The 9,882-nt window shown below is 37.3% G+C and overlaps 1 protein-coding gene across 9 annotated transcripts in view; it reads right to left on the minus strand.

Annotated features, from left to right (window-relative positions):
* The window catches only part of CLOCK (clock circadian regulator), a 124,849-nt gene extending 114,967 nt beyond the window's left edge, over nucleotides 1-9,882 (minus strand). For 6 of the 9 annotated variants that reach the window (XR_008389629.1, XM_053654996.1, XM_037162286.2 and 3 more), the window contains exons 1-2: nucleotides 9,763-9,882; nucleotides 8,472-8,554 (exon numbers count right to left, since the gene is read on the minus strand). The gene's annotated coding sequence lies outside the window, so the exon portion shown is untranslated. Of the gene's footprint in view, nucleotides 1-8,471; nucleotides 8,555-8,652; nucleotides 8,672-9,541; nucleotides 9,679-9,762 lie in introns of those variants that run through there. The other 3 variants (XM_053654997.1, XM_037162284.2, XM_053654999.1) reach the window with 3 other exon arrangements.

Below are 9,882 nucleotides of genomic sequence, written 5' to 3' on the forward strand. Positions count from 1 at the left end.
AAAAGTAGTTGCCAAAAAAAAAAAATTAAAGACATAATTTTTGGTAACACTATCAGCTGATACATTATCTTCAAAAAGACTGGTAGCTGACTTCAACAGAAAGCCAGAAGACAATGAAACATTTTTTAAATGAAGATAATAACTACCAACTTAGAATTCTATACCCAGTGAAAATATTACTAAAAAAAAGTCAAATTATTTTCAAACAAACAAAAAAATGGAAAAATCCACTGTCAGTAGTTACACCAGTATTAAACAACATACTAAAGGAAGTTATTCAGAAAAAAGGAAAACTAATCCAGAAATACAGGAAGGAAGAGCCCTAGGAAGGGTAAATATTTAAAAAGTTGACTGTAAATCCATACTAATGATGGTTTTTTAGAGTTTAAGATATATATACTTAAAATGTAGAATGACAACAATAAAGACTGAAGGAGTTAAAGTGTAAAGAATTTCCATTATTGGGGAAAGGTACTAGCAGTAATCTGTATACTATTAAGTACGGTTGTTATAATCTCTGGAATAACCACTAAAGATATAGTGAAATAACATATAACTAACAAGTTATTAGTGGAGAAAAAACAGAATAAAAATAATCTGATTAACACAAAAGAAAAACAGGAAGGATAAAAAATAATGCAAAACATATAACTCAAAAGAGAAGTCAAAATGGATTGTAGTTACAAACTCAACTATTATCAGCAAAAATGTAAATGAACGAAATGAAATAAAAGACTAAACTAGATGAAAATCTGTATTTATTCACAGGCAAAGACATCCAGACTACTACTGTACAAATTCTACTTGCTATAAAACTGTAACATGTACATGTATGTACAAATACACACAAATACTACAGAATATGCTGAAAAATACAAGGTCTGTCCAGAAGGTATCCAGCCCCATGTGAAAAATAGAGACATTTACTGAATAAGATACGAGGAACATTGTATACAAGATGACACCTCAGTCCCCTTCTAAGTAGGCACACAGTTCTTCCAATCACCAGTAGCTGCCCTCTCATGTTTTCCTGAATCTCATCAAAGGGGCTGAAATCTGTTCCCTTTCAAAGGTGATTTTAGTTTTGGAAAAAGCCAGAAGTTGCAGGTTGCCAAATGCGGGCTATAGGGCAACTGAGTCACCTGGGTGATTTGATGTTTTGCCAAAAAATTCTGCACAAGGTGTAAGACGATGCATGAGCTGGTGCACTGTCGTGATGAAGCTGCCAATCACCAGTTGCCCACAGCTGTGACCCTCTGAATCATCTGAATAGTGTCTGTGGAGGAATGTTCAAATTTAACACAAAATGTGATGCAGATTCGTTGCTCTACTAGTTCAGTCATTCTGAATGCGAAGTCCACACAGTACATATGTTCACTCAATGGTGTCTACCACCCCAACTGACTAAGTACAGTATAGTCATCATTGTTCACACACGCACATTACAGTCCACTCTCCTTGGCTGCCGGGTTATATCGATGTTGTGCAAACCATTCTCATTTTATTAAGAATGGCTGGGCTTCTTCCAGACAGACTTAGTATATGAAAATCTTATTCCTACCATTTTAGGTGATTTTTCTCATAGATTTTCTTTGTGGTTTTTCATACTTTAACTCTTACCCAAGGAGGAAGATTCAGTTTTATAAAAACCACAAAACTATTTTTCAAAAGGAAAAAAAAGACAGATTACGCCCTGGCCAGGTGGCTTAATTGGCTGGAGCGTTAGCCCATAGACCGACAGGTTGCAGACAGATGCCCAGTCAGGGCACATGGTCTGTGGTTCGACCCCTGCTCGAGGAGCACACGGGCAGCAACCAATTGATGTTTCACACATAGATGTTTCTGTTTCTCTTTGTTTCTCTCTCCCCCCAGTCTCTCTCTCTAAAACCAATGAACATATCCTCAAGTGAGGATTAAAAAATTACAAATTTTTTAATAATGATCAGCTCCCACAAACACACTTACAGAAAAACAGAATATTATTGAGTCTGAAAAGAAGACAACAGACACTTATTTCACACAATAAACTCTACTGGTGAAACTAACACACTTTTATAATTACAACCGTATTATTTTGTCACCATTTCTGATGAAGACAAAAAATTTAAGGGAAGAGTTGGAAATAGCTTTTTCCATTAACAAGTATTTCTCTTACTTCTCTTCTGCTTTTGCACCCGTATGTTCACTGTAGCATTTACTTAGAATAGCCAATATTCAGAAGCAGCCCAAGTGTCCATCAGTGGATGAGTACATAAAACAGTTGTGATACATTTATCCAAGCCGTAAAAGAGAAAGAAATCTTACCATTTACAACAGCATGGATAGACCTGGAGAGTATTATGCTAATGAAATAAGTCAGTGAAAGAAAAAGAAGTACTATATAATTTCACTTATTTGTGGAATCTAATGAACAAAACAAACTAACAAAATAGAAACAAATTCTCAGAGAACAGACTGATAGCTGTGGGGCGGGGATGTGGGGCTGGGTGAAACAGGAGGGATTAAGAAGAAAAATCCTCATAGCCACAGACAGAAGTATGGTGATTATCTTAGGGAAAATGCAGTGCAGGGAAGAAGAAGGTGGTGCAAAGGGGATAAATGGTAACTGAAGGAGACTTGGGGTAGTGAACACACTATATACACAGATGATCTACTACAGAATTATACACCTGAAACTGCATAATTTTATTAACTCTCACCCCAATAAATTTAAATATATATATATTTTTTTAAATGTGTGAAATTTCTACTGAATAATATAAGTTAAAGGTGTAAAATAAAATTTAAGTCCTAACATATTTCATTTGAATTTGTGGGTTTTTTCTTAAATAACTTCTTCTAATATTATTTCATCTAAAATCTAAGTTTCAACGTAGGAAAAAGCCAGTCACAGGTTCTGTGAATCAAAACTTTACTTGGTAAAGGGATATAAAAACTATACAATACCATGCAACATGGAAACATGTTCTAGTTACTTTTTTATTATTCTAAGTCACATAAAAAGGTCAAGTACTCCCAAACTCTCTATATAAATACAAAATTCTAAGCAACTTATTTAAATATATTTAAGTTGCAACAACCCCCCACAAAAAAAGACAAGAGCTCTATTTGATACACACTATGAAAGTAAAAGAATAACAACTAACATACACTTGAACATTTAACCATGTAATCAATACTCATTGTTCTAAGTAATTTGCATGTATTGTTTCATTTATTCTTCACATAATATTATGAACTAGAATTATCTTCATTTTATAAATGAGAAAATATGATAATATTTGTCTAGGTTCATATAAGCCTTAAAGCCAGGATCTGAATTCCAAGCAGGGTAGTTATACACCCCTGTACTCTTACTCACTATAGCATACTAAAAATAAAAGTAATTAAGACCTTGTTGAAGTAGTTTTCTATGTCTTAAGTTTCAGGCAATTGTAATAAATAATAAGTTACTATAAATTTAAATATAAATCATTATAAATTATAAATAAATAATAAACATTTAAAAATCTCCTAATTTCATGAGAAAAGAGAAAAAAGAAGGCGGTCACTATCAAAAGTAACATTCATAAAAACCTGAGAAAATAGGTAACTTCCAAAAACAGAAGACACATTAAAACTATTGCATTAAACTTTAAGATCATATCCATTTATCTTAAAAATAATTTAACATAATTATCTAGGTGACACGGGATTCTTTCTTGGTATTTAGATTTTCCTTTTAAGGAAGTGTTCTGGAGAAGTCGAAAACTTCTCTATTAAACTACTGTAGAAAATGTTAGAGCTCAAATTTTAACTGTGTACAGACTGCTTCACAGACTGCTGCCCTACCAAGAAGGCTTGTTCAAGAGCACTGCTATCCAAATGACTTATGCTCACAAAATGCAAACTTAATTAAAAATAACTCAAAGAAAAACATACTTTAGAAAGAAAATATACCATTATAAAAATCCTGGATTCATTATTATCAATCACTGTTAGCTAATTTATCATATACTTATGACATTTATTTTCCAAGAAAGTTTAATCTGACATTAATACAAATTCAGTATCATTCTACTTAAATTCTAATTCTTCTGAATCTTATCCTACTGAAATTTTTTTCAAGCATCAACTCTACATGATTACTAATGCTATCTTTTCTAAAAATGACATCATTAATTATTTTAAAAATTGAAAACTTAAGTATTCAACAAAAAAGACCAGTAAATTACACAGAGAATACTACATAGTTAATTTTAACTTATTCTCTTTTTTGTCTAATAATGCATTAGGGATACACTATTTCTATAAGGGGGAGAAGAAAGTTTAAGAAGGATAGGCAAGTACTGACATTAAAGCCATATTTTAATACAAATGACAAATTCTTAGCCTAGGCATATGGTTTAACTCTCATTAGTACAACCCCCATTTCTTTTGTTTTATTTAATATAAAATCTTTAATCATGAATCAACCTATTATTTTCAGTTTTGGGTAAGAATTAAAATTTAAGTACCTGATTAAATTTAACACCTGATTAAGTACCTCTTAGAAAGAGATGGGAATTTCTGTCATGGAATTTGACTTTATTAATGTAAAAAATAAAATATTTCTTAAAAATAAAATGTAAGTGACATTCTAAACAGTATCCTATAAAAGCCAAAAGCAATTCATATAAATTCATTTTTTACAAGTGATTTCTTTCTCTCGACTTCAAAGATTTAGAAAAAAACACACCTAAAACAAGTAATAATTCCAAATTGAAACTATACTCTTGAGGATGCATTTAGGTTAATTTAACATCTGTATAATCAAAAACATAGAGAAATACAGAAATATTTTATCAATTTGATTTACAGACATTAAATCTAACATAGTTATAAAAATGACTAACAAAGGTTGTAAAGCAATCTATAAATGCTAATGCCATTATAATAATCATAGTCAATTAGTAAGATTTAATTGCTCTGACACTTAAAAGTATTGTATAAATAATTCATACAACTTCATCTGGAACTTGGAAAAGGAGAAAATACAATATTCACTGGTACAATGCCCACAAAAAAAACTACACTTAAATTTTTTACTTTATGCCATCTGCCAAGAACTGGAAGGAAACTGAAACAATAAAAAGGAGTTTTGCTCTGATTGATTTTTCACCATGTTGTGTGCTTTCATAGTTTAAAATATTAAAAGAAAATAAATATTTTAATTCGACACAGCACCAGAAGTTAAAACGTGGGGGAGATGGTACATTAAATAAGTGCTTTAAAAAAAGGAAATGTAATAGGAAGAAACAATTTACTTTGAATACTAACACTGCCTGACATATTAGATGGTAGACAATAGTTAACTGACAGAATTAATTTCCTAATTTAACATTTCGAATAATCCTGAAATCTGAGAGGCTGTACTGTGATTATCAAATAAAACATCAAATGGCTCTTTATAATAGGATAGAGTAAAAACAAAACAACAAAAACCATCATTCAGTTTCATAAAATGCCTGCTATGAGTAGGCAGGCCGGCATATTCATATTAACTTAACTCCTTACTTCCTTAGTCCTTAAGAGCTAATATTTGAGCTTTCAAAATTTGTCCTATCCTTCCATAACAATTTAAAAGGTTGAGAGAAATACTCTCCTGCTAAAACCCCATGTCTGCAAAAAAGAAAGTTGGAAATAGTCTTACCCTTACAAACTTTATATGTTTTTCTTCTGAAATATACCATACCCTATCCTGTGTTATAATCATTATGTACATACTCATTTAACCACGCTAGACTTCAAACACACTGAGGGCAGAGTCAATTGTACCCATCTTTCTATGCATCTCACATAGCTTAGGAAAGGGTCTTAAATAAACTGAACTTTCTGCACTCTACCACCTAAAAAGAATTAAGGCTTGGTAATTCATTGCAGCTTGGTTTAAAAACAAAAAAACAAAGACAACAACAATAACACTTCTGGAACTATTAGAAAAGTAGTGTTCTTTCTGCAGGGAAAACAGTGGGTAGGTGTGGGTATGCAACTACTTGTCTGTCCTCAGTTAAGCACAAACCTGACCAAAAGAGTTCTCTCTTTCCCCTACAAAGGATGGATTCCCTCCACCAAGTCAATCAATGTCTTAGTTAGACACAGCCTGCCTGCCTCAGCTCACTTCAGAGGACCTGGAGAGGCTGATGTAATCTGGGGACTTTATTTTTTAAGTTTCTTTCTTTCTTTTTTTTAAGATTTCATTTATTTATTTTTAGAGAGGGGGAAAGGAGACAGGGGAAGGGGAGGGAGAAAGACAGGGAGAGAAACATAATGTGTGAGAGAAACACTGATCAGCTGCCACAGGACCCACATGAAACCCAGGCATGTGCCCAGACCAGAAATCAAACCGTAAACCTTTAGGTTTGCGGAACGACACCCAACTTATTGAGCCAACCTAGTCAGGGCTCTAGGTACTTTCTAGTGGTCTGCAAGTACAGGAGAATAAAATCAAAGTTTAACCTGTGAGCTACTGGCTAGGCGAAAACCCTAGAAGGTGGAGTCCAGTATCCTATAAAAGTCATGGAATCCAAGTCTTTCTCCTGAATTCAATATAAACCAAAGCTCATATCAGAGTGATCTCTCTACAAACTCTGTAAATGTACCCCAAACCAACTGACCCCTCATAAGTGAAAAGATACATATGTCCTAAGGGTAAATCATATGGGAAACTTTCCCAAGTCACCTCTCTGCCCTGTGGGTAATAACATAGCCCAGAGAGACAAACGGGCAGAGCAGATGATCAATCAAGACAGTTAAGTTTTCAAGACTGAAAAGCCTATGTTTGAAAATGCACAGCAAAAAATACGTGGATTTTACAACAGTATTAATAGCAGTTATCTCTGGGGAGTGGTGTGAGAAGTAGAAGTATGCAAAGGAGGTTTTCACTTATTATATGTATGTACACCGTATTGTTTTAATTCTGCAAGAGCATCAGTTTACTTCTGTAGTTTAAAAACACAATTTTGAAATGTGGATTCTATTTTTTCAAAGAGATTAAATAGACCTATATGGACTTCAAAGGAAAAATAAATGCCATTTTGCAGAAGTATGGCTACTAGAGACCTACAGATCAAACAGAAATAACACAACTATCATATCCTCCACAATAAAAAGGACTACTACTGGTAAAGTAACAGAAATGTTCATAGCAACTGTCACCCACTACTCAACATTCACTACTTTGATTATATATTAGCCACCTCACCCCAATTTTATATCTGTTCTAACAACCAAACTCCTTTTCAAATTGAACCTAATTTAAAATGTTAGGCTGGCAGAACTTAAAAAAAATCCTAATACAATGTTCACAACAGTCCATAAATCACTAAAAATTTTGGTTTTTGCACCATCAGAATACCATTTTTTAATTTTTCACAAGAATCACACACACACACACTTACATTTTTCTGGAGTTCATATCTTATTTCCTTAAGAAGAAAAATGCTTCCCAATGTGAAAAGCAAACTACCTGGACAATCAAATTTATTATCAATTTCATGCAGTGTTCATATTCTCCAACTGTTTTGTCCTGACAAGTATGAGGTTTATAAAGTAAAAGTAAAACTTTATGCAACTTACTCCTGAAAAAAGGGAGAAAGGAACACAAACTATATTGAAAACAGCATAATCCAGCTATAATGTCATTACATATTTTAGCAACACAAAATGACTAAACATCTTTAAAAATTAAAACTGTGACTTCAGCATCTTAACTAATGTATAAATAACCAAGCTTATTCTAAACTTTATTTAAAGTTTAGTCCATTTTCCTAAAAAATACTAGGAACAGCCATATTGAAAATGGCCAAAATCACCACAAATTAGGAGAAACAAGCAGACAAAAACCACTGAGCAAATTATTTTGGAGGGCAAGACTTTTGTTCCATCTTGTTTATGAACCCCGATTTTAAAGACCCCGTGTACATCTCATTTCCCACCCTCCCCTCATGAGACTACTGCTTCTTCTTCTCCCCCATCTTTACTGGTTTTATAGTATCTTCCCAGAGTTCCCTTACTCTTAGAAAAGCAAACACATTCATATTCCACCCCTCCCTTAACACATACAATCACATATCATTCACAATGCCCTACACCTTTTTTTTCATTTTATAACATACTTTGGAGATTTTTCCATGCTAGTACACAGAAAGCTTCCTCATTCTTCTTCTCGCAGATGATCGTGACTAGTTCTATCACAACTCTCATCTCCTTTCTTCAGGCTTAACTTTTAATGGTGTTCTATTCAGTCAACAACTACTTAACACCTGAATTAGTTTCTCTTTCCCCAACAAGATTTTAAAACAAACCAGATTTGAGGTGTCCGAACAGCTACCTTTCAAAGAAAGTTAATATCCTTTTTAGAATGTTTTTCAGACAGAGGAAAAGCATTACAAAATATTCTCTTCTTAGCACATAAAATTACAAAATAAAATGCAACCTTCAAGTGATATTACCTTTTTTTCCTTGACTTGGGGGATCAGCATAATAGTCCAATCAACGATGACAGTAATAGTTTATTTCTTGTGCTCTTCTTTCACTGTAAAAGAGAACATTGTTTTTTTTTTTTAAGCCTTAAAGTCGCACACACTGTGGCATTCTTATAACAAGAAACCACCACCTGATTCGATCTTTCACCTGCCGGGTCAGAGGCCTAGGCTTTCATCTTTACGGTTCCTGCTCACTTAATCAACAGGCCGACTACACCAGCAAAAACATTCAATATAAGCTCTGCGGCTCTACGTGTTGAAATTTCACGCGAGGGGCGAGAGCACCTGGACCAGCTACAGAGTCTCCGGCCTCGCGGGCGGAGGAGCCAGCCGCGGCTGTGACAGCGAGTGGAGAGGCACGGGTTCACGGAAAGAAGACCCGCGCTGCCTCGTGAGCCCTCCAACCCGCGCGGTCGCTCCAGCCCAAAGCCTGGAGCCGCACTCCCCAGGGACCAAGCCGGAACCACGACCAGTAACGGAACCAGCCCAAGGGCGGCGGCAATCACCACTCGAACCGTGGCGCGCGGGTCGGGCGCCGGGAGGGCAGGGGTTCCCCGGGAGGAGCTGGCCGCCCCGGCGCCCCATTGGGCGCCGCTCCAAACGTGCCCAAGTTGTGACAGGAATAAAGTGGGTCACAAGGCCTAGCGGGTCCCAAGCAACAGCCCTTTAGACACTGGGTCTCCGGCTTTCCTGGCTGCTCTGCCGCCGGAACCGGCCCCAGCCCCGGGGCGTGCACCAACCACTCGGCCCCGCCGTGCACCCCAATCCCGCCCCTGCCCCGCAGGTAACCCCAGCTGCCTCGGAGGGCCCTACAGACAGGGCGGGCCTCCGCCCCAACTCCGAGGAAAAGACACACTACAGACAGTCAGAACTTGGGCTCCAGCTCCCACCTTCCTCTCCCTCGGCCACCGCCCCCCAACCCCACACACACCGCACCCCGTTCCCTACCCTATCCCGCGCCCTCTCCGTGCGGCTAGCCCCGGCTCCTTCCCTCCCCCCACCCGGGATTCAGGCTGCGGTGACTCGGAATCACCAACCTGGCCACGTCCAGGAGACAGTGCGGCTCCAGAGCTGCACCTAGGGCTGTGAGCGGAGCCCCCAACTCACCCCCAATAAATTCGCCGCTACTGCCGTCCGCTTCTCCTCCCCCTCCCTTCCCTTCCCCTCCTCCACCGGCACCAGGAACACGCATGCGCCGCCCTGGCAAGCCTACCGGCGGACGTCAAGCCCCGGGCCCACCCGGTGAGGCGCCACTCACCGGGAGCGCGCACGCGCTGGCCGCCAGATTTCCTCCGCGCTCTCGCAGTCGGGGGTTTCCTTTTTTAAGCCGGCGGCCGCAAGCTCTGTCTGTGATTGCGCTCCCTACCGGCGCATGCGT

Source organism: Artibeus jamaicensis, unplaced genomic scaffold, assembly GCF_021234435.1.
Source record: "Artibeus jamaicensis isolate MK-2021 breed Jamaican fruit bat unplaced genomic scaffold, CSHL_Jam_final contig_889, whole genome shotgun sequence".
Lineage (NCBI taxonomy): Eukaryota > Metazoa > Chordata > Mammalia > Chiroptera > Phyllostomidae > Artibeus > Artibeus jamaicensis.